The sequence below is a fragment of the Seriola lalandi genome, unplaced genomic scaffold (genome assembly GCF_002814215.2).
Source record: "Seriola lalandi dorsalis isolate HSWRI2012SDOR001 ecotype SW California unplaced genomic scaffold, Sedor1 jcf7180002054929, whole genome shotgun sequence".
NCBI classification, from domain to species: domain Eukaryota; kingdom Metazoa; phylum Chordata; class Actinopteri; order Carangiformes; family Carangidae; genus Seriola; species Seriola lalandi.
Window position 1 is genome coordinate 516,099 of NW_019525481.1, and position 25,870 is coordinate 541,968.

Sequence of the window (25,870 nt, forward strand, 5' to 3'; positions counted from 1 at the left end):
GGGGGGGGTCAGACAGAGGGATATGTGCCTCCAAACATTAAGAATTTGGAAATTTACACTATGTGTTAAACCGTCTGCTGAATGACTCGTGTGTAAAATGTTATTTGACAGAAGACGTCTGAATGTATATGTGTTTATTTATAGATGTGGTGAAACATCATGTGATTATTCCCCATAATCCCTCATTCCAGCAGAGGAGGAAGCAGCGCTGGGGCTCAGGCTCGGTGCTTTTGAATGTCACCAGACTGTATTAACAAAATATGGTTAAAATAATAAAATAATAAGTCTGCTTGAAAGTTAATCCACAGAAGATGAGAAATTCCTCCTGAAAACCCAAACGAGTCAAACCTCCGCTCTTCAGGATGAGCGTTTCCAACAATGAGTTAGTGGAAATCTGTCTGGACCAATCACAGTTTCCACTCGTGGCAGGCTGCTTCAAGCGCTCGCTGTAACTCTCACAATTATTTTGGCAGATTAAAGCCTCATTTTTGGGATTTTGTAAAAAATGTTGGATAAGAGCCAGATTCAGACACGTCGTGCACATGCAGACGTGCACCTTTACGAATCTCACGGCCATTTAACGTGATGTTTTGCTGCAGTTACATCAGTAAATCCTGCATTCATTCAGGTTATAATCTTCAGTTTTGGTTGATTTATTTCGGAGGCTGTGGTTTGTGTTGGTGCGAGGTGTTTCTAATATTTTGTCCAGTGCAAACAGACTGAAGGCTCGCCGCTTCAGTCCATGTCACTCCAGAGACAACCGCTTACCCCTCAGCGAGCTGGCTGCTCAGCGAGCTGGCTGCTCAGCGAGCTGGCTGCTCAGCTCGGCAACCCCGAACGCACACAAACACACCCACACACACACCTCAGAGGCCGATGATACATGTCGAGTTTGTGTTGACACTCTGCAGCTCCCCAAGGCCACAGACCTGCTGAGTCCAACAGCTGCTCAGAGTCCAGCATCCAGCCACTGTGTGTTTGAGAGCCAGTGTCACTGCACCCAACATGGTGTCAATGACAATGAAGTAACTATCAACACCAGCAATGACCTCTCTCTCTATTAAACACACACACACACACACACACACACACACACACACACACACATACACACACACACACACAGAGGAGCCAGATCAGTAATGGAGCTCCCACAGACTCTGGCCCAGCGCCGGCAGACAGGCTCAGACCTGCTCTGAGAAAAGGATGAAAATGGAGAGGAGATGATTCTGACCCCGAGTCAGCTCTCCGCCTCTTTATGTGAGAACGTTATTATTAACATTGAATATAACGAGGCCTCAGTCAATTGATTTCATGGGAATAGCAGCCACCATCATCATCATCATCATCATCATCATCATCATCATCATCATCATCGTCATCATCACTCTGTCACTGAGAGTTTTCATGCGGAGATGAACTTCGATGACTGAATTTGAGCCTGACAGAGCTGACCTCTGAAGGACCAGAGGCTCTAAATGAAGGAAGCTGGGGGGGTGGGGGGTGGGGGGGGGGGGCCTTGGCCCCCGATGGTCCCTCATACTGGCACATTTTTTTATTGACAACTATAAACCCCTCAAACCTCTCATAAAGGCTCCATACAGTGAACCACAGCTGCTCCAAAGAAGTGGGGCCCCCTGATGATGTCTGCTGTAGCTAGCCTACAGGTGAGGCATTCAGGGGACATCTGTAAATTGTAGCATCTGCCAATAGTCTGTATGTGAAGCGCTCAGGGAGACATCGTTAATTTGGAAAACCTACTGGGTAGTCTGCATGTGGGGCATTCAGGGGACATCTGTAAATTGTAGCATTTATCGATAGTCTGCAGGTGAGGCATTTAGGGAACATTGGTAATTTGTAGCGTCTGCTGAAAGTCTGCATGTGGGGCATTCAGGGGACATCTGTAAATTGTAGCATTTACCGATAGTCTGCAGGTGTGGCATTTAGGGAACATTAGTAAATTGTAGCATCTTCAGGTTGAAGACTCTTTTGAACATCCGTCTTCGTTAACTGTATCGTGGCTCCTAAAATAAATCCACATCTCCATCTTTGTCCCAGTGCTTTAACTCTTGCAGATATCACACGCCCCTCTCTCTTCACCTGCCCAAAGATATTTTTGTTATCCGAACATTTGACCTCTTTTCTTTTTTTTTTTTTTTACCATTTTGGAATTAAAAGGGCGAATCAATAAGAGGTGGAATGTATAAGCAGCGTCAGAATCAGAATCAATAAAATGTAAAGGATACTCGACCCTAACTGACAGCCTAATACACTAAACTGTGGTGCTGGCCACTTTCTTAACCCACTTCACTTGCTGTGTTGTCTAAATTTAAAGGTTGGACCAAAGTTCTCCTCAGCACCACACAGGTTTCATCAGAGGAAGCGCCACCATGATTGTGGTTTTGTGCATCGCCCTTTTGGCTTGGGTAAGGACTTCAATCAATGGGCCCCTGGGGGTGCTGGTTTGGCAGATGGTCTCAGCTCAGACGCCACTTTGCTGGGTTTTTCCTCGTCATACGATGAAGCCAACTCCAAATGAGGACTGTGCGGTGTGGTCGAGAGCTCCAGAAGGGGCTGGTGAGTGAGTTGGGGTTATTTTGTCAGGCTGTTTCTGGAGTCAAGAGTGAGTCAGTTTAATGAGAGTCGAGCTCCATGACAACGACCGAAAGCTCCCGAAGAAGCCAGTAAGTGGAACTTGAGTTGAGATAGTTTTAATATTTTCGTGGTGAATTTTGATGCTTAATCTTCTGGTTTCTTTGTTTCATCACTGACGTTTCTCCCCCTGAAACCAGCAGCTCAAAACCAAGACGGGAGAATTTTAAAGTCAATAAAGAAAAGAAAGAAAATCCTGTAAAGAACCAGAACTGGCTTTTTATTCCAGAATGTTTCTACCTCGCAGCCTCTCCACCACTCAGCTCGCTTTTCCTTTTTAATGTATTTCAGATTTCTAAGAGCATTAAGGGGTTCACAAAGGAAATAAAAAAGCAGCATGCACACATTCACACACACATGAAGCTGTAAATGCACGCATGCTTTGGAGGCAGAGCACTTCTCATTCAGCAGTGCACACACTCACACATGCTCAATGCCTTCCTGCTCCTCTGTCAGTCGTTCTGCCCCGAGGCTGCAGAGGTGATTCCTCTGCTCCCTCCATGATGTCTTTGGAGACACTCAACTATTTTTAGCTCCCTCTTTCATACACGCTCCCTCTCCTCTTGACAGATCACCCTTTCAAACGCCCAGCCAACGTGTTTTATGCATATCCTGTCCATCACCACGTTTTCCTCTCCACCTCCTTTGTTTTCCCTCCTTTTGTGAGACAAAGCCTCCGTCCCCCCCCCCCCATGGTTTCTTTAGCTCAGCATGACAGTGACATTTTGTTGACGACTTAACGGAGCAAATTCGTCAAGGTCAACAAGAACACACTCGTCTGGCAGAGTTTATACTGTAATAGATGGTGAGCCACTCCGAGGAAACGGAGGCTCTAATTGTTGATTTTAACGTCAAATAAAATAAAAATAAGAAAAAAATCCTTCAACCAAAAAACAAAGAAGTGAAGCTCAATGTTTCCACATTTTAAAGCATTTTAGTTAATTAGACAGTTTGGGTGTATTGGGAACAATCTGTGCTCTCCAGTGGTTTTAGTCTTTTAGCTGAGGCCCCTGACGACCTGGCGTTTCCTGGTTCTACCTGCCAGCTCTAAGTTCATCTGTTCACACCTGACATTAAATGCATCTTGTCATTAATGTTCACACTGCTAAAACAAAGTGGCCACATGTGGTCTGAGTGATCAGATCTCAATGCGTCTTGGGTGCGTTCACACCTGAACTCAGAGCTGTCCACTGGTGATCGGATCACCTGAGACGGATGTAAATGTCAGGTCTGAACCGGGCCTGAGTGTCAAGACAAATCAGAAAACGACCAACATCCTGCACGAATGTCGTTATGACATGTGAAGGTATCTAAATGCCTATATTCACTGGCAACATGATATAAAAATGTATTTCAGTTATTAGCTTCGCCTCTATGTACATAACTACAGAACAGCTAGAATCCCATGTGTGTTGCCACTTCTCATTTTCCTTCTGCTGATATTCAGGAGATACTGTATCTGTTCCCACTCTGATCATACATGGGCTTCAAACATGTCAATACACTAAAAAGTCAGTAATACAAGTATTAACAACAGTGGGGAACAGTCGACAGACGCTCTGCTGAAACACAACAGTGGACATTAAAACCACAACTGAAATGTGACAGTTTCTGGTTTGTACCAAAACACTTCCTGAAGGTTTTACCTGCTATCAAGACGATATGCAGTAGATAAACTGGACTGAGGACAAGAAACATGTTTGAAGTGTCCAAATAATTTGATTTGGCATCAGAGGTCAGTTTACAGCTGGAAGAATTCAACATTTTCCCAGAGGAAACCTCAGCTGGTCTCCTTCTCACAAACAAGCAGAGCTGAAACCACAGCCAGTGGCCTGATGGAAGATCCACTGATCCAAGGTCAGCAGATTCTTCAATTTGTGAGACAGAGAAACACGATGAGAAAGAGACTCGCTGTCGTCTCCATGGTTTCTGTCTGGTGTTGTGAGGAATGTGCTGTTTGAGTCGATGCGTAGGCGTCACAGCCGCCACCGCCCGACTCACTGCGGCTCACAATGACACCACTGTCAGCAGGACGTAAACAACCACGCAGCAGAAACATGAACATTTCTCATGGTGACACTGAGCAGTAAATGGTGGGAGCTGCAAGCGAGAAAGAAAAAGTTTTACACCGGACTGTAAAACACGTGGAGGTCATGTCCAACATGTCAGCCTCAGAACATACTACTCCATCAATCATCCCACCATCCCGCTCATTAAACCTTCTACAACTTGACTTTTTCTGTTTAAATTTGCCACATTAGGATATTTTCTCCTGCAGCAGAAAGATAGGAATGAACGATCTCAAATGACACCGTTAAAAAATATAAATTTACAACAGCAGACATCAACCTATCAGCACACTATAGGTCCCTGCTTCGGGCTAAGCCCCTGTTATCCACATGATAGTTTATACAATAATGTCCTTTAATGTTTCAGTGCCAGGTAAGGTAGGTAAATATTTCAGGTGTAAAACACTAACTTAACACTGTACCATGGGTTTTAATTAGCTGCATTTCCGTTATTAATAACACTGAATAATTATGTTCTCAATTTCTTTCGTAAATTTTTTACTAAAACTGTAAACACAGAAAAAAACCCGATAATAGACAGGATTTTCTCAGGCCACGTGTAAAATAAGATTAATTATTAAAAAAAAAAAAATTTTTCTTATTATAATGGACTGTATTATTCCTGTTTCAAAGAGGCAGCAATAAATTACATTAAAATCTCTAAAGACCGGCGTGTGATTTAATACATCAGTAGTAGTTAATAATCAAGAAACTGTGATTATTCCTCTGACCATATATAATCTTTGCATCTTTACTGTGGTCTGCACAGAGTCCAGACCTTAACTACAACACTGACTGTGAGCCAGACCTTAACTCCCAATGTCAGTGTTGGACATCACTCGGATTCACATGTGCAACTGTCACATGCTGAGCTGTCCAAATACTTTCGGTCATGTGAGGAGAGAGAAGAGGGGAAGTGTTTTTGTCCGGCCATGAGCACAGACCTTCTACAAACACCAGACTCATCCCTGCGCTGCGTGACGAGGCAGCATCCACCCCCGCCCGCAGACCTGGACGTACATCACATGCACGTACTCAAGTTCCGAGTGGACGTCTGATCTGCTAATTATGACTCTGCGGCTCCGTGACCAGAGGCCAGGAAGCCGCGTTCTTAATTGGCGAGTTTTACGTAACAAGAGCAGGCGAGGCTGAAGACGAGCCAGGAAATGACTGGTATGATATAACTTCCACTTTGTGAGCATCAGAAACTAAAGAGAATGAATGTGCAGGACAGAGGGATGGGACAGCTGAAATGAGGACCTCTCCTCGCTCGCTCATCTCTGGGACTGTCCGATCGATGATAATCTGATCGGTGGAGCGATTCCCACAGCGGAGGACGAGCAGAGGAGAGAAGCACCGTCACTTTAAATTAATAACGCCACATAACAGAGACGGATAGACACAGAGAGAGAGACGGAGAGGGAGGAAGCTGGTGATGATTCCTCAGACGGATCACTGAGTCCAGAGGAGAGACTGAGCTGCTACAACATGTGTGTGAGTTTATTTGTGACTGAAGAAGTGGAGAAAACAGGAGGAAACAGAGAGGGAGGGGCCACAGAGCTGTGACTCACACTGAGCTGATAGAATGAGACCACAGAGAAGGGGAGAGGAGAGGAGAGGAGACAAGAGAGGAGAGGAAACAAGGAGAGGAGATAGGATGAGAGGAAAACACAAGGAGGAAAGGAAAGAAGATGAGAGGAAAGGAAAGGAAAAGAAAAGAAAGGAAAGGACACAAGAAGAGAGGAAAGGAGAGTAGAAGATAGGGTTGCATGGAAAGGAAAGGAGGGGAAAGGAAAGGAAAGGAAAGGAAAGGAAAGGAAAGGAAAGGAAAGGAAAGGAAAGGAGGCGAGGAGGAAAGATGAGAGTGGAGGAGAGGAGAAGAAATTATATCAGCGCCCCAGGGGAACAAAAAACACACTAACGGAACTGAGCTTCATCTAATGATTATTTTTATTATTGATTAATCTGCTGATTATTTTTTCGATCAATGAATAAATAATTTGGTCGAAGGCGTAAAAAAATCAGGTTAGAACGACAAAAAAGTCCTGAAATTCAAGACTCTGGTTTTAGAGAATGACTGAGACGATTGACCGGTTGTCAAAATTGTTGCCAATAATTTTTCTATCGATCAACTTATTTGATTAATCAATTAATAGTTTCACCTCTGCATTAACTGTTCTGACCTGAGGACTCTCAAAACCTCTGTCAAACCTAAAATCTTTCTTCTCCTCATTTGGCATGGTTATGTTTTAGGTTTTGGCACTACATTTCCCATCATTCTTTGGGTAACATCAACAGGAAGTGTAATGTCCTCGGTTCATTTACATGTAGGTGAATCTGCACCACAGACGGCCATGTTGCACTGGTTACTGCCACTTCCTGTTTGCTCCGCAGGAAACAATCACCCGGATGACTTTTGTTTGATGGATCTGATGTTATAATGTGCCTGTTATTAAATGGATTCCTGGATGTCTATCTGGTTTGACAGAGTCTGACAGGAAGGGGGGGGTGTTTTTTTATTTGTTTTTTTGAATAATGCGTCTTTTTTCTGAAGACGTGAATCTATTCTGTTGTTACTGAAGAAAAAAAAGGCCATTCAGTTTGATGATTGAGTGGCAGAATATGAGACGATCAGTTTACAGGATCTATTCAGACATGTGTGATCTGACAGGAAGTGACTGGAGGGAGAGGAGACGGTGTTTCTCTGGAAGATCAGAACGACAGACATGAGTTTATCATGTGAAGAAGAATAGGAAAGTGTGAAAGGAAAAGAGCCTCCCTGGTATCATCAACCACACACACACATACAAATACACACCTCCCTCTTTCTCTCTCACCACTGAATGCAATTTAATTACCTCACCCCCCCCTCTCATTTCCTCTCTGCTCCCAAAGGAGGAGAGGAAAGTAAGATGAGAGCGATAGAGAGAAAAGGATAAAGACTGAGAGAAAGAGACGGAGAGCAGAGAGGAGGGCATGACATGACGAGAGCTGACGACGCTGCGAGGAGGAGGAGGATAGTCCTCTTTCATTTAATCCCATACAAGTGTTGATGATCATAAAAGCCTGATGAGTCACAGGGATCATCCTGTCTGAACTGAACTGATACTGAGACACAAAAAGACTAGGACGAAAGGGGGGAGAGGAAGCAAGGAGGAGGGATTCCTCTTCTCCATAGGTACAATAAATACAGTGAGAATGATGAAGATGTGGGCTGAGGAAGAGACACGTCTGTATCACTTTACCACACACACACACACACACACACACAAACACACACACACTGTTGCCTGTCCTCATTATGAGCGTCACCAGCTTGTTTCTCTGCATCTATATTTACCACCTCTGAAATCACAGCTCTCAGTAACAGCTTACACCCATCAGTTTTATCAATGACTCATTGCACTGAACAAGAATGAACTGAACCTGTCACTCCAGCGGAGACATTCACTGTTATCTTTGTTTTCAGGGAACAACTGGTTCATCTGTCAAATCTTCTAATATTCAGTTCAGATGTATTTAAAGCTCCTCCAGTGTAAAGGTCTGTGTCCATGTGTAGTGTGATTATAGATCAGCTCTAGCTTCTATATCAATACTGTGAAAGTATCAAAGCCTCAGTCCACAGAGAAATGCACACAGCCTGTATTCAGAAACTGAGCCTTAAAACCAGCCGTCAGGACTTCTGGAACTTTGTGATGTCACAACAAAGCAGTCACCAAGCCCCGCCCACCTGGACCCACCATCCAAACCTTGCAGGATTTGGTTTCTCTGAGTGTTTTTACCTGAAATCTGCTTTATTTTTATTGGATCACACAGAAAAAAGTGAGCCAATCAGAAGAGAGGCTCAGAGCCTCCTCTCTTCTGATTGGCTCACCGACCTGTTGTTACTAGAGCTCCAGAGAGAAGCCTGAGAGAGGAGATGTAAAACTACACTGAGATGGTTTTTGGTTCTTAAAACCATAAATATATCTTCTTATGGATCAACACTTCAAATAAAACACTGTCCTGCTGCCCCAAATGTGCAGTAGAGCACTAAATGTGGATTAATCCGCTGCTGAAAATAGTCCCCAACAAATGCACTAAATCCTCATTTTTTTGTAGCATTTGTGGAAAAGTTTCCAGCTGTTTTAGAAAATGACTGAGCTTTTTTTTTTTTTTTTTAAAAATTGAACTATATATTTTTTTAGGAACTAAGGGGACTGAGTCAGAAAGTACTGAGATATGGACTTTCGTATTTACATTACAATCTCTGCATCAGTTTCCATCTGTTTTGTGTTTATGAGCAGAAACCTGCACGACTTTAGTCTTCTTTTATTCAGGATGAGTTTTGATAGTTTAAAGTTAAAAGACTGAAAAAACGCAACAAAAGATGAAATAAAAATATAAACTACGAGCCACAGACCGACGTGTTGTGGGTGCAGCTCTAAATGACATTAAAGTGATATTTCTGCCACCAGCAGAGAAACAAAGCATCCTGCCTGACATCTGCAGCAGGTATGAGATCATCCCCCCTCTCCTCCTCCCTCCACCTTTATTATGTAGTCCTAAAAAAAGACCACCCCCCACCCCCCTCCTCCTCCTCTCTACAAATATGCCCATTAACAGTGTTCAGGAAAATGCGCACTGCCATTCAGCCTGACAGGAGGCTCGTCGCTTTGAAGAGGAACAAATTATCACTTTCTGGTCTGGCTGCTGGATTTCATTGTCTGCTGCTGCAGCCGTGTCAGACCTTGTTTGTGACAGAAAATCAGAAGAGACGCTCCGACAGCAAGATAATTAATCATGTTAAAACAACATAAAATCAAGGCGATGCTTTCTTTTGTCACACGTGCAATAACCTCAGTAAATCTGGCTGTGGGCAATGTGATTACTGTTTTCAGAGGAGTCTCAGCAGATGGAGTCAGACGATGAAATCTAATGTTTCAAGGAAATTCAACATCAACGTTTACAGGCTGAAAAACTGGAGCTTTTTGGTCTTTTTTATAGTTTTGTCTGGTTCAGTCCCAGTGATTCCTGTGTTCCCAGTGTTCCCAGTGTTCCCAGTGGCAGCAGGCAGCTGTTTTCATTACACAAGCTCTGATAAACCCCTGTCCTCGAACCTGCTCAGCAGCAAACAGCAGACAGACTCAGCCAAAGAGCAGCTGGTTAACATAGTGGAGCATTTAGCAGCTAAAGAGTCAGATATTTCCCTCAGGAGCCGGAGGAGACCAAACACAGAGCTAAAAAGAGTGGGAACAGTGATCACGTTCATCAGGTGACACAAAGCTCGCTCCAGTGGGATGATCACAGGAAACAGGACACTGGTTACGAACCTGTTCACCCTATCAGCTCTGTGAGGTGTCAGGTTACAACATGTGCTGCCTCCGATCGGCCAAAAGCATCAACTAATGAAGCTTTACAGAATCTATTATAAAAAAAATAAATGAGTGAAAAAAAAACCTGTGTGAATTTATCACATATGAAACACAGTTTACATATTTGTCTCACGTTACATTAACATTAAAGCAGTTTCTGTATATAATGTTTTCATGTAGTTTTTGGACATTTCACATTCTGTTGACATGTATATTTTTGGTAAGGCTCTGGAGGATTTAACTCTTAGACACACCCCCCTAATCCGGGTCGGTCCATTTAAACGAACATATTTTTGATATTCAGTTGTGATGATACTGGTCTGAAGGTACAGAGACACCATATAGTTTCTATTCTATAGGTTCTAACTAGTAGCTGCACTGTGCTAGTTCCGGCAGGTAGAAAAGTGGGTGGTAAATGCTTAATAAACATGTCTGCAGTTTTGCTTTATTATACTTGTAGAGACTTGTGATTTTTATCAATTCAAATTGAGGGTTTAATAAATTTAATTTATGTTTTTCTGGAGTTCTTGGTCCACATGAGTTCAGAAAACACGGCAAAGAATGGACTCGAGAGACATGGACGAGCAAACTTCAGGTTCACCAATGAAATGACATTTAGATAAATGATATTAAGAGACAGACGTTACATATTAGATTATGTGCGTGTCTTAGTAAAAACACTTAATTCTTATTCACACTATTCTGTGGGGTAGAAAATCTCTCTAAAGGTCAGAGAGCTATTTTTCCTTTCTGCTAAATGTCTCAATCAAATTTAATCTTTGGATGGTGCAGAGAGCCTGACATTTACAGCCTGTATAGAAACAACCTAAATAATGTGGCTCTGCTCTCGGTGTTAGGGGCCGTTTTATTGGATAATGTGAAAGCTAATAAACAAAGACAGTGAGGCTAGGTGGTAACATACAGAAAGTAAGTCAGAATGGCCATCTATAAAAATAAGGGATAGATGTACACCGGGGCTTCTGGGAGATGAAGTTCTCGTTTGTTTTCTTTCTCCACAACAAAACAGCAGCTCAGTCCAAATCCTGGCCCAGTTACAGCTTAAACTGGGAGAATACAGTACGACAAACAGATGGGCTGCTGGCGATGTAACACCCCATCCCCCCAAAAAACACCAGTCAAACCACACACACAGAGACACAGCTCCGCAGCACTGATTGGCTTTCCAAAAGTCTTCATTCAACTCCGAGGCAGCTAATGGTGCTTGTATTGGGTACAGCTCCACAACATTCATCTTAACCTACTTTCCAGCAATAATCTACATAAATACTCCCCAATCTCCAAGGAGAGGGACGGCAGAAGACAAATTAAGGCCCAAAGGCTGAAGTGAAGCATGTGCATGTTTGTGTCTGTGTGTTTGTCTGTTGCTTCGAGACGGGGATGATGTGGAGTCCTATACTCCTGAGGCTCGCGGTAGATCAAAGACACCCTGGCAGCTTCGGCTTACTTGGTGGGGCTGTTAAATGTAGATGATTCTCCGGGTCATCATTTAGACTCGCAGCGCGCTGACACAAATCACTTCGGCCATTTCAAATTAGCGGCAGCTCCCCGAGGCTCCTTTGTCTTCCAGAAGCTGAAGGTTAGATAAGGAGTGAATGTGCTCCCAATGCAGCAGAGACTCTGCAGTCTGTGCTGCTTCAGCACCACGGACAGCTCCTCCTGCACTGCAGCCGACCTGCAGGACGACCTGTACTCCTCATACTGCGTACTACTGCTACTACTAGTACTACTGCTACTACTAGTACTACTACTACAATATACTGCTGTTACTCCTCATACTGTGTACTACTGCTACTACTAGTACTACTGCTACTACTAGTACTACTACTACAATATACTGCTGTTACTCCTCATACTGTGTACTACTGCTACTACTAGTACTACTGCTACTACTAGTACTACTACTACAATATACTGCTGTTACTCCTCATACTGTGTACTACTGCTACTACTAGTACTACTACTACAATATACTGCTGTTACTCCTCATACTGCGTACTACTGCTACTACTAGTACTACTACTACAATATACTGCTGTTACTCCTCATACTGCGTACTACTGCTACTACTAGTACTACTACTACAATATACTGCTGTTACTCCTCATACTGCGTACTACTGCTACTACTAGTACTACTACTACAATATACTGCTGTTACTCCTCATACTGCGTACTACTGCTACTACTAGTACTACTACTATAATATACTGCTGTGACTCATCAAACTGTCAGTGGTACTACAGGAAGCCCAGACGCTGAGATTTTTAGAAACATTTCCAGTTTGACAACAAATTTAAATTCTTTTTTTGAGAAGAAATGATATTAGTAGAAAATCAGCCTGTAAACATCCTGGTGAATGGAGCCGACTGACCCACTAGTGACAGAGGGTGAAACCACCAGGTCTCATAGCAGGAAACAGGGAAAAAAAAGAGGAAATAAATAAATCATAGAGAACGTCAGCTCTCACTGTGTCCTGTCTTATCTGCCTAAATGTTACATACAGTGAGGTTTATCCAGCTCAGCCACCTCGGTGTGTCTGTGTGTAATATGTGATGCTGCTGAGTGAGCTGAAGAGCTGAGCTGTGAGTCTCTGTGGGCAGAGGCCAGACCTCCACACGGGCTCCGAGCTGCAATCAAAGGACTCCGCACGCCGCCGCCACCGCCACCGCAGCTCTCTGCCAGACAGATCGCTGCCATCCGGTCTGACTGCACAACAACACACACCACACAGCCAACACCGCGGAGGATCACCCCTTCAGGTATTTCACCAGTCAACAGCGCCGATCATCAGTCCTTCCACTGACACAACTAGGTTTCTTCTGACAAATATGACATCAAACTAAACTGGGACACAGCCCCCACCACCACTAATCCCCATTCTGTTTCCATGCTAAAAGTGGTGCCTTTCATTATCATCAACATGGTTTATAAAACAGCCCAAAGCCAGAGTCTTTCCCTTTGTCTTTGGGGAGTGAAATTACCCGTGAGCCTCCGAAATACATGACACTTTTATTTTCGTGTCTTCATCAAATTTGTCATGTTGCAGAAGATAAATCTCTCCTCTTCTTTCTCCATCTTTTCCACTCTTTCACAGGAGACAAAGGAATTCCCAACAGTCCGTGCGCGAGTTGATGGAAAAGTGGAGCACGAGTTCATCCACGGAGTGATGAGGGGGTTTATGAGAATGGGGGTTTAGGGGGTTTTGGAGCTGCTGCAGACGTGCAGCATCTGTGAGTGGTGCTGGGGGGGGGGGGGGGTTAAGCTGTCATTGCTCTATATCCTGCCACCACTGGAACAACGGATGGAAGGAAAAGGGATGTAGGGGGCGGATAAGGTGAGAGGGGGCTTGATCCAGCTTCAATCCCTTTCTGCACTAACGTGAAAACCAAAGCAAATCCCCAACCAAACAAAAGATCCTCCACTCTGGCATCCATATTTGCTCCCCCAGCCCCCCACCACATACTGAACACTGTACATGGCTGCAGTCTTCCCAATATACAGTATGTCCCCCAAAGGATCCTGCACTCGGTAATCCCAGGAAAGCTGGCTCTGGGGCAGAACGGCAGGAGAAAGACTTCTGGGATTGATCCTTCTGTCTGAGACTCTGTCTTGTCTTAGAATCACACAGAGAGACTTTCAACACAAAGAAATCATGCAAGGTGGTGTTAACAAACCAAAGCAAGACGCAAAATGGGCAGGTGAAGAAGAGGATGTTACGAATCTTGATCTAATCAACTTTTCTCCTGTGGGACGCTATGAACATCCACTCATAAAAAGAATCCAGGTTTAATTTACAGCAGTGTACACAACATCCTAAAGATACAAAAAAGTCCATTTGTTTTAATTTAGTTTGTCCCCTGTGTAATGAAGGGGTGTGTGTTGCAGTTAAAGTTAAATAAATATGCTGGGAGCTTGCATTTTCTTGGGCATCCTGCACAAATTTAGATTGATTTCCTGCCTGTGCAGCCCACTGCTTTAAGTGCATTTCACTAGAAATCTTGCAGAGGCTTGAAACTTGCCGGAGAACAGTGCAGTCAGAAGGTGTAAGGACGGTGATTCGTTTTTCACGGCTTCATAGATTTTCACTGCGGCATGCTGGGTTGGAAACAAAGAGGTGACTATGAGTTTTAACTGCATCCATCTAATATGGATGTAAATACACTCAAATGAAAATAAAGCCCAAAGTCAGCACTGACTCAGAGTCACTGCTTCATTTCACAAACAATGTGCAGCAGCACAGAGCCAACACAACACAACAATATGTCGCAGCCCTACAACTTTCTGGCTGCACTTTAGTAGTTTTGTTTGTTTTTTTTTTTTGTTCTGCAGAGGAGAGCGGAAACCTGGTGATATGACCCAAGATGCCCCCTGCAATCATTAAGTCCAGGTTTAAAACTGTGCATGCTACAGTAACTGGTTCAATGCTCCAATGGCTTTGCAAATGTAATGGATGACTAAACAGTACAGACTGGGTAGACTGAGCTACACTCATATGTATAAGCCATGAATTCTGCAGTTTTTAAGCTCCATCCAGTCTAAAGGTCTAGGTTCTAGGTTCTATATTAATCGTCGTCAGGACTTCTGGAACTTTGTGATGTCACAACAAAGCAGTCACCAAGCTCCGCCCACCTGGACCCACCATCCAAACCTTGCAGGATTTGGTTTCTCTGAGTGTTTTTACCTGAAATCTGTTATATTTTTATTGGATCACTCAGAAAACAGTCAGCCAATCAGAAGAGAAGCTCAGAGCCTCCTCTCTTCTGATTGGCTCACCAACCTGTTGTTACTAGAGCTCCAGAGAGACGCCTGAGAGAGGAGATGTGAAACTACACTGAGATGGTTTTTGGTTCTTAAAACAACAAATATATCTTCTTATGGATCAACACTTCAAATAAAACACAGAAATAGAGAGAATATGGAGCTTTAATAATAATAATAATAAATAATGACAAATATGCCCAAAACTACAAAAATGAAATTCGACGTGTAAAAAAAACCGCACTTTCCTTTAAGAACAGAGAGGAGCTGATTCACTCTGACACCTCCAGGTTGTGCGGTGACTGCAGTGACAGTCATACAAACCACAGACTTCACAGACTCGTAGACGAGTATTAATGAGTCTGTACGCTGTCTGTTCTGACGTGAACTGACAGCTTCAGAGCTTCTAACTCACTCATCCTACCACGTCTCACAATGCAGAAAACTCAGCGCTGACGTCAAAACATGACGTCAGCGTCCCGCTCTCCGTCCCTGAAGGAACCGAAGTGGAACAACACCCAAAAAAAAGATATCAGTGCAGTCAGAGGCTGAAAGATGCAGCAGCGCCGGTGTTCCTGTTTGGCTCTCTTTTAACTCTCCGGGGGGGATGATCAAGGGGTGAGCGCTAGCTGGGAGCTACATGGCCTCCTCTACACACCCAGCAGCAGACTGCAGCAGCTCCACCTCCTGCTGCGAGAGCCAACAGCCCGCAACCACACTCCAACTGACACACACCCACAGCAGAAAACACAGCTGAGGTTGCACGCGAGTCAAACTGTTTCACTCGATGTTTTACTACTTGAACTGACAAAAACCCCGTCTTGTTTCCAAACCACAATGTGTCTGTTTGCATTAGGAAAAAAGAAAGTGTATAGAAACTGTTGAAGCTGGAACTCATGAGTCACTGGCTTTTCCTTCAAAGCAGGGAAGAAGGATTCTGCAGCTGCCACTAGCAGATTACTGTGGCTGGAAGAGGAAAGAGGGAGGTTCATTAGTGATAGCATGTGGCTTAAGATTGTCCAGAAAACAAACAAATAGGGGAATAATAATGAAATGTGTGTTAAACTGCCATGAAGGGAAAGTCTGGTGTTTTCTTCTGAAGGTCAAATCCTCAAAGACAACCTCACATACATGCACGTGACTCAGTGAGCTGAAGACCGTCTTACTGCACAGACCAGACGACACACAAAACGGCAAGTGCACGCACGACACTATCGAGTTACGCACAGTTGCTGTTGTTTATAGAGTCAGAGTCTGCACGACAAACTCTAACAGGCGTTATGAAACCCAACGCGGCACGTTACTGTTGTCGTGTCACACCACAGCAGCACCACTGACAGGACGCAGACTGAGCCTCACTGTTACATAACTGCACACAAGAGTCACACAACGCCGACCACCTACAAGGACCGTTAGTATTACTAATGGTCAGGGAAATACATGCAGGGTCACTGAGCTGCCACGCATAAACAACGACACACCGTGTTGTGTAAGTGTGCCAGAGGGCTGTTAGTCAGCTGACAGTTACTTTATGATCCGTTAATGTTACGAGGACGAAAGAGAGAGAAAAGCTTCTCCATTAGAAATACAACATTGTGAAAATTAGTGTCTTTTTTCTAAATTTCTGTGTCACCAGTGAAGAATAAATTCAAGCCATAAATAGCATTAAAATATGAGTTGGATATAATGAAAATCTTAAAGCTCCTCCAGTGTAAAGGTCTCTGTCCATGTGTAGTGTGATTATAGATCAGGTCTAGGTTCTATATTAATACTGTGAAAGTATCAAAGCTCAGTCCACAGAGAAATGCACATGCATATACGTATATATATGTTTTTATGGAATTGTAAAATATGTATCACAGTGTCATTGTCCGGTCCTTGTTAATATTCAGCTGATACAACCAAACTATTACTGCACTACACTCTTACTGGGGTCAGCTGAGGTCATATTCAATTAAATACATTTTTAAAACTGCATTTATTCCTATTTCTAATATAAATTCACCTTGTTAGATTCATTTGAAAATAAAATGAATAAAGTGTGCTTAGGGAGAGGGAGGGGGTGGCTTTGCTCATTCTGGGGTTAAGTCTCCAACCAGAAATGAAAGTCATCCTCTGGAAACGAAGACTCTCTCATGCATATATTTTAAAATCATTAAAACAGCACTTATATCCATCTCTGGTGACCGCACTTTCAGTCCAATCTGACCATAACGAAAGGGGCACTTATGGTTCTCATTTAAAACAGAGCTATGATATCATTTTATTGAGCATCTCAGGCGGAAAATCTCTTTTATTGCTGCCTGAAGCGCTGATGTCTCGCAGAGCCCCGATATCAGCGAAGAAAACCACAGGCAGCCTGGGCGTGACAAATATCCCTCTGCTAATATTTGGGCCAGTGTAAATACTGCATCAGTGCAGTGCGGAGATTAAAGATTAAAACAACAATAACAAAAAAAAAAAAAAAAAACAGGACAGTGAAATAAGACGGCTTCACATCAGCGTCTGGGCTTTAAATCAGGAGCACATGCAGGATGCAGCAGCAGCTCCAGGGAAACTGCACTCACAGAGAAATGTTATCATTTATTCATTACAGATGTTTGACTGCAGGACGACTGCTCGGCCCAGAGGCGGGCTATGGTAATGACGAGCGCTGGAACAGCACGATAAAATAACAATGTGATATGAAGCGAGACAATACACGTTTACTTGCTGAGAGATAAAAGAGAAGATCAGCTCAGACGAAGATGCACAAGATAGCTCTGTGTTTAGTCTAGCTTAGCATCCTAAATTGGAATACCATTAAAACATGAGGCTGGTTATAGTTTATGGTTTTGTTCTCATCATCAAAATCCCACAAAATACCAAAACAAACACTGAATATCTCCCACTAACAAGTCCTGATGTATCTCATTCCTCCCGTCACCGACATGTTCCTTCATCATCATCAACACACACACTGTAGTTTATTTTGACTCAGTCCTACACACACCATCCTGCCGCACCAAATCACCACTAATCCCTCACTACATCACCAAATGTGGAATAATCCACCGCTGAAAATAGTCCCCAACAAAAGAGCCATTTCCTCCTGTTTGAGTAAACTTTGAGTAAACTTTGAGTAAACTTTAAAAACTCACAGGTTTATTTTTCTTTTGTTGGACTGGGCTGAAGTAGTAACACTACTTCCATTTCCAAAAGTGGGACAATAAGGCAAAATAATACCAGCGTCATCCTTTAAATCCATAAAAAACACCTGTACCTGCAAATTCATGCAATTATCCGATCATCAGCCAATCATGTGGCAGCAGGTCGATGTATAAACTCCTATACAGATACAGTTCAGGAGCTTCAGTTAATGTTCACATCAAACACCACAATCAGGAAAGACTGTGATGTCAGTAGCTTTGACTGTGACATGATTGTTGGTTTGAGTGTTTGGAGAGTTTTTAATCAAAATGGAGCAACAACAAAAGCATCCAGTGAGCAGCAGCTCTGTGTTGACGACAGAGGTCAGAGGTCAGAGGAGAATGGAAAGACTGGTTGGAAAGTTCTACAGTCACTCAGATAACAACTCAAGCTTCAGAGTGAAAAACATGTCCGACCTACAAGGGCAGAAGACCTCGTCAGGTTCCACTTCCTGTCAGCCAAGAACAGAAACCTGCAGTGTCTGAAATGTTTTCTTGGCACATTAATACCAATCAAGCATGATTGTTGACGCCACAGTCTGAGTTGCGGACCATGTTCATCTCTTTATGGCCACAGTTCGCCATCTTCTACTTCCAGCAGGATAATCCTCCATGTCTCAAAGCTACAGTCGTCTCAAACTGATTTCATCAACATCATCAACCGGAATCTAGTAGAACACATTCGGGATGTGGTCGAACAGACTGGCAGCATGAATGTGCAGCTGATGAATCTCAAAGGAAAGTTTCCAACATCTTGTGGAATCCGTGCCACAAAGAGCTGAGTCTGTTTGAGAGCAGAGGGAGGAACTGCCCAGTATTAGTCCTAATAAACTTCTCGTTGACTGTATTTGCTGTGAGGGCATCCAGCTGTGAGGAGATGAAGAAACTCACCAGGGAGGTAAACTCATCTCACCATTTGCCTGCAGGCAGCTAAACGCCTATTAGGTTGTTCTGACTTCCTCTCCCTCCGTCAGCAGTTTCCCGTTGGCTGCAGCATCACCGAGCAGAGCTGACCTTCACTGTGATGAATCCACGACGGTGCAGTTTTACATCACGCCTCATTCAATCTGCAGATTTAACAACAGACAGACTTTCCCGTGTTTTGTGATGATAGTGAGGATGTTTAAGAGACGGAACAACACTGGGAATGATATCAATCAGTATCAGACAGCTTGTTTTTAAAAGGGAAATTAGATAAAAATACAATCTTTAAATAGCTGATTCTGGCTAATTGTGACTTTGCTGGGACATTGAAAACCATTTTTATACCATGTTACAGAAAGTTCTTTGTCAGGAAGAACAAACTTCCCCCCCCAGTATTGTGGATGGAAGTTCCAGACTTCACGTTCTGGGAGTGAAAATCGAAACTGAAAAGAGTTTTTCTCACCAAATCCCTCAAAAGTTTGGACCCATTCCAAATTCAGAGCAGGTTGTCGATACCCGATGCTACGAGAGCATGAAGTTGACGGGAATAAGACTGTGATTCAACTCAACTGCAGTCTTCACAAACAAGCGCACCTTGTAGACCTAACCCAAACCTACAGTTTTAACAACTTGGCCAAATAGGAGGTATTGATGCAATATAGTAACATCAACTAGACAACACATTGGGTTTCATCGTGTTAGCATCCAAGAGAAAGGACTTGTGTGAAGTCAAAGACCTTAAAATAAAATCCGAGACCTTCCCAAGGACAACAGCTGAAGTTTGTAACATAAATATTTCAGACTGGTGATGTTTAACGAGCAGCGTGTGTCCTGCTCTTTGACTTAGCTCTCAAACCACTGATGTAAAACCATGTAGTAAAAAGCTTCATAGCCGTCCCCTTGTTCTCCTCCCTGCCCACCGCCTCTATAAAAACCTCGATATCTTGATATTCACAGGTGTCTCTCCGGCGTGGCCACGTGCTGAAGCGGCCTCTCTGCCGGCCGACGAGAGGAGGCTGATCGATGGTTTAATGAAACTTTTATCACTCCAGTCTGTCGGATGGATTAACGTCGCTTTGCCTCTAATGGCTGCTCCTAAATCACTGCCATCAGAGAGGACTGAGCCACAGGGGACACACACACACACACACACACACACACACACACACACACACACACCAACTCTGCCACGTAAAACAAGAAGGTTTTCAGATTCTCTACTGATGCTCAACAAAACACAACGTCATCACTTAGATTTTGGGTACAGGTGGGTTAAAATGTTTTTTATTTGTTTTATTTGTGAAACACATTGCGATTCGTTGAAATTCCGTGTCGGGAAGGTGAAATCTATCGTGGGAAATGTATTTTGTTTGTTTTTTAGCCGCAAAAAAAGTTTTTTAAGTCACAGTTCGGACGATGTCTGACGACACGAGCGAGGGGAGAGATACTGAAGCAGATTGCAGCAGCTACATGGAAGAAAACAACAAAAACAACGACTTAGAAGATTCAGACACTGACTTCATCCTGCTGAGCTGCTAACCAGCGAGTCAGGAGGAGGAGGAGCAGGAGGAGGAGGAAGAGCAGGAGCAGGAAAGGAGGAGGAGGAAGAGGAGGAGCAGGAGGAGGAAGAGGAGGAGCAGGAGGAGCAGGAGGAGGAGGAGCCAGTATCACCGCTAGCTAGAGGTAGAGATTCGCCTGATGCAACGCTGTCTGTAAGACCTTTATTTCTCAGCCTCTTACGCAGATAGAGAAAATGAGATAAAAAGTATTTGAGACCTTAAACCTTTGGCTTTTATTGTAAATGCCTTTGCCCTAATGTAAAAAAGAAAAATCAATAAATGTTATAAAAAGTTGAACTGAACTGAGAATGTTGACAAATGTGCCATACAACTCCCAAGGCAAAGTCAATGATTTATAATAAAAGCCAAAGGTTTAAGGTCTCAGATGGTTTTCATTTCATGTTTCTACCTGATTCAGAGGCTGAGAAATGAAAGTTTTAGTGAACGTCAAGTTCTTCAGAAAACTCTCAGGTTTCAGGACATTGCTGAGGCTTTAGATGGAGACTCAGGTCTTAATACAGGTAGGTACAGGTGGGTAGGTGTGCAGGAAGGTTTTCCAGTTGGGCACTGCACCAAGCATCTCTAAGATTGTCCTATTCGCAATTAGGTAATGTATTTATGTAAATAAAGATACTTCAGGTAAATCAGGTAACTGAGAGAATAAAGTAAAAACATTAAAGTCACAAATTAGCCAAGATTTTTGCTGCTAACATCCGCAACCAGTCGCAGACCAGAAAAAGACTGATTAATATTTGGAAGGCAAGTTGTTTTGGTATGAAGACTTGTTGATACGCACTATTTCTGCTCCTTATGAAGCCGCTGTGGACAAGAAGTCATTACGCTGTTACCCATCAATCTTAAATACAGCTCACATCAGCTGCAGGCCCATAAATCTCCCAGTATCCGCTTGATGTGACGGCGGAGAACTGCTCCGTCTACAGCGCCGGATTATCAATCTGTTACACTAAAAATAAGTGGCTCAAAAAATGTAACTGTAAACAACAACACAAATTTTCATCTACTCAGCCTCGTGTGTCAGCGCCAGGCTGCCAAACCCATATCCTCTTACTCTGACAGAGAGTGAATGACAGACGGCGGGAAGCCCGAGCACTGCTGAATGAGACAGAAATCCTATTATGTGTTTGTGTGTGTGTGTGTGTGTGTGTGTGTGTGTGTGAGGTGTTGTCAGATGACCCACTGCAGCTTGCCTCTGTTAGCAGGCAGCGTATCGCAAAGCCACGCACGATCACAAACAGAAATAAACTCAAATCTGTCAGTGTTGGCGACACCGTATCGACTCCCAATCAGAGTGAACAACAACAACATGAGAGTGTGAGAGGAGAATTCATTCATGAATACACTGATGGGAAGAGGAAGTTGCGCTACCTCTCAGCTTTGACTGTGTCTAAGTTCCAACAGGAGACAAGAGGAGGAGGAAGGCCAGACCAGAACTGACCCATATCAACAGTGACCTGCAGAATCACTTCCTCTTTAGCGATTTTAACAAGAAAATAAAAGAGCGAAAAAGTCTGTAATGATTTATTTGAAGCGATTGTGAGCTTTTATTCTGAAAAAAATCTGCACAGAAGGTCCAAAGGTTCTATTATTTGCTTGACAAACCTCTGATGATGCGTGATGTGAAGAACACAACAGTAAATTGGTCAGTCAGACGTGTAACATGTGACTGTGGGCGGATGAGCTCACAAATGTCCTGAAGAGGGGAGAGAGAGGAATCACAACTTCTGGTCAGGACTTTCAGAATAAAATCAGAGCGGAAACAGAATGCAGATGATGAACAAGATGGTGGCTTGCAATTCTACCCAAAAAGGTGATCATACGATCTTTTTACCAGATCCCCCGCCTGTCTGTGACTGTGGGCCACAGCGCCACATATGTGAACAGTAACCCAGTAAATTCCAGTCGCATTTGATCAATATCTTAAATTAGCCTTTGATTCTGTTCTGGCCACCATCTAATGGATTAGAAAAAGTTGCCGACCCCTGTCATGCAGGGTTTAGTCATACAGGGTCTAACTGTGCCGAGCTGAGCTGTGAATACATGTGTTTCCACCACGGCCTCGGAGCGGGGGAATAGCTGCGCCACACTGCTGAGGTCATGCTAGGTAGAGCGGCCAACCAGCTGTGTGGCTGCTCTGGAGATCAGACAGAAAGCTCTGAGTTCAGCTCTCACTACTTCTGCTTCTACCTGAATCTCAGTGGTTTGGAGTTTAATTTCACTGTTTGTACTTTCAGATATCAGCCATATTTTACTGTTTCCTTACTTCCTTTCAGACTGTTAGTGCAGTTTGTCATCAAGGTCATCAAAACAACTTTACCTCACAGGGAAAAACATTCACTCTGTGCCAAAGGAGCTTGACTGCTCACAACTAACCCCCGAACATGGAAAAACCCCCAACTTCAATCTGAGGGCAGAGACACAAAGAGCTTTGACTCTTGGTAAAGATATAGACTCTCTTGTTTACTGGGCAGGTGCTGCTGGAACTGCTGTTCATGCACTGGTTTGTAGGTCTCCCAGTTGAAATATTGAGGAGGATCGTAGACAATGTTGTTCTTCCAACTTTGTGGCAACAGTTTATGTTTGTCCTCATTCCTGTTGCGTCATGGTGCCGTCTCTGCAAACCAAGCAACATTTCCCAGTTTTTGACAGGCGTGCACAGAACCCTGACCTTGAGCCCATCCAACACCGTGTCCAACACCTTTAGGATGAGCTGGAAGACCGACTGAGAGCCAGACCTGATCACCAGCATCTGTGCCGGACCTCCCCGACGCTCTGGTGTCTGAATGGGAACAAATCCCAGTAGCTGGTTCAACATCTGTTGGAAAGCGTGAAAGCAGAGCTGCGACAAACGACCTGACCAGTGAAAACAACACCAACAAGCAGCCATCCTAATCCAACCCTATTCCAAAGCGCTTCAGGCCACTCTGAGCTGAGGAATTACAAGTTAGTTACTTCCCTAATGCTCCTCTGTACGTAATATTTCCAGCACGGTGACAAATCTATGGGTTGTGGCAGTCTCTCTATTTGTGGGACCACCGCTCTCAGTCTGCTGGAGGCTGAATCTTTCATCAGGTCTGACAGTGAGGACTGAGGCAGACTGATGACGAGGCCGGCAGCTCTCATCCCTCAGACGCAAGTCGCTGTTTCATCCCCGCATCCATCGCCCGCCTGTCCCGGGCCTCTCCTGAAAAATACGACAGTCCTGAGACGTTCCTCCATCTTTAACCCGCCATCTCTCTTTATCAATCTGCCGTCGTCACCGTGTGCAGTTTCCCCTCTCCTCAATCTCTTTCAGGTCCATCCACCTCTCTTCTGAAGCATCTCTCAGCCAAACAGAGCTGATTCCACAATTTCTTAAAGTAACTGGCCACTGTAGTTTGTCCAGAACTATTTTCAGCAGTGGATTAATCAATAGTTGATGCTCTGGTCAGTATTTCATTAGATTCTGTACTTTTTCTTGTAATTTTCATTTTTAACTAAACAAAATACTCCAAGCCTCTACTCCTGATTTTCTCTGTTTCTTGTTTAGTAAATTGACTTAAAGTTAATTACCACGTCACTGACAATGTTGTTCATGCACGACTTTGTGCGTACATCTATATGTGAGGACAGAGATTAGTTTGAGTGGGTTAGTGGCTGGAGAATAATAATGTCAATAAGTACAGTAATAAAGGCAGACGCCCTGCACTGTCCCTCTGGTCCTGGCTGAGGCCGACTGAGACCACAGAGATCAGAAGGGCTCTGAGTCCAGGATACTTGAGGCCACTTTGGAGAGTTTCCCTTTGTGTAAATTAAAAACCAAACAGCAGCAACTTAATCACAGCTCAGCTTTCACGTTCAACGGCTCACATTGTGGAAGAGATAGGACGCCGGCCAATTAGGCCTGACCTCCCATCAAGGAGCATCAATGGGCCACAAGGAGCCGTCTCTTCTGGCTGCGAGTGATTGTGGCTGGACTGAGCGCAGACAACAGCTGGCTGAGAGAAGCCGAGTCTGCAAACAGATGGGCAGCAGCCACACCAATAAACAGGCGTTCAAGAGCGACGAGGCTGCAGAGTATTTTACTAAATGTTGTGATTAGTTGCTGTGCATTGTGACTGCTACTCAATTACAACAACAGGAAGTGCAGCAGCACCGCACAGTGAGTCTGGATGGCTTGAATATTTACTGACAGTAACTAAGTGTAGAAAGAGGATGACCCACTTTCTGGAGTCTGGACGTGTCCCACTGGGGACGTATCACCAGTCCGTCACGCGGCAGACGCCGTCATATTCATTTTCAGAGGTGTTCAGCATGCGACATTATCTGTCAAGACACACTTTGTCACTTTAGAGTCAGTGGGAAAGGGACAGAACTGAGGAGGGAAACTCAGTTAGACACCGGGAGGAGACCAGGGATCAAACCACCATCCCCCTGCCTCACGTAGGTAACAAATATTCAGCTTCTTGTCTAAAAGGTGAGTTCATTTTCCTATGATGGTGCCTTTCTGAAAGATGCAGCACGCTGGGATGCAAGAACCAGCCTTGTGTGATCGGCCAATGACGTGTGCGTGATGCTTTTTCATCTCCATTCCCAGCTGTGGCCTGAGTCCCACTTACACGGACCCTCACAAATCCTCAGAGGATGTACAGTGTGGTGTCATTGTCACACGTCCTGCCGTCTAATTGGCTGCGCCTCAGTGCCAATCAAGCCTTAATCAGTAATTGGGACCAATGACAAACAATTACATCATCGGTAAGATCTGCTTTCAGGCTTGGACAGCAGCCGAGGTATCATCACAGCTCATCACAAAGATTTTTCTTCTTCTCTTCTTCCTTTTTTAACCTGTCTTGTTTTTTTTTCTTTTCTTTATTCCTTTATAACTCTCATTGTTCTTTTTCTGCAAGCTCTCACTTTTCAACCCCCCTCCTCCTCCTCCTCCTCCTCCCTCCCTCCCTCCCTCTCTCCCCTGCTCTTCCATCCCTTCCCCCGCTTGGCTTTTATTCATCCTTCACCATTCGTGCCCCTCCCCCTCTGACTCTCTCTTTCACTCCATCCTCCTCTCTGCCCCGTCCACCTGCCTCTCTAGTTCCAGTTTTTGCTCGAAGCGTTGTCTTTGTCTGCTCGGCCCGTGTGTGTGTGTGTGTGTGTGTGTGTGTGTGTGTGTGTGTGTGTGTGTGCATGTTGAGCACTGCTGGCAGGCGTCCAGAGCTGAAGAAGGCTGTATGACTCTGAGATGCTGGGTTGTATTTTTAGCTCAGGCTCTCCTCTCCAGCTTCCTCCTCAGAGAGTCCAAAGAGGAGCTGACCTGCTCCTGATAACCCCGCCCCCAACGTCTTCCCCTCTAAC

At 44.1% G+C, this 25,870-nt stretch overlaps 1 protein-coding gene across 9 annotated transcripts in view; it reads right to left on the reverse strand.

Moving 5' to 3' along the window:
• LOC111644331 (serine/threonine-protein kinase BRSK2-like) overlaps positions 1-25,870 on the reverse strand; it is a 128,804-nt gene that overhangs the window by 83,657 nt on the left and 19,277 nt on the right. The gene's annotated exons all lie outside the window — the stretch shown is intronic.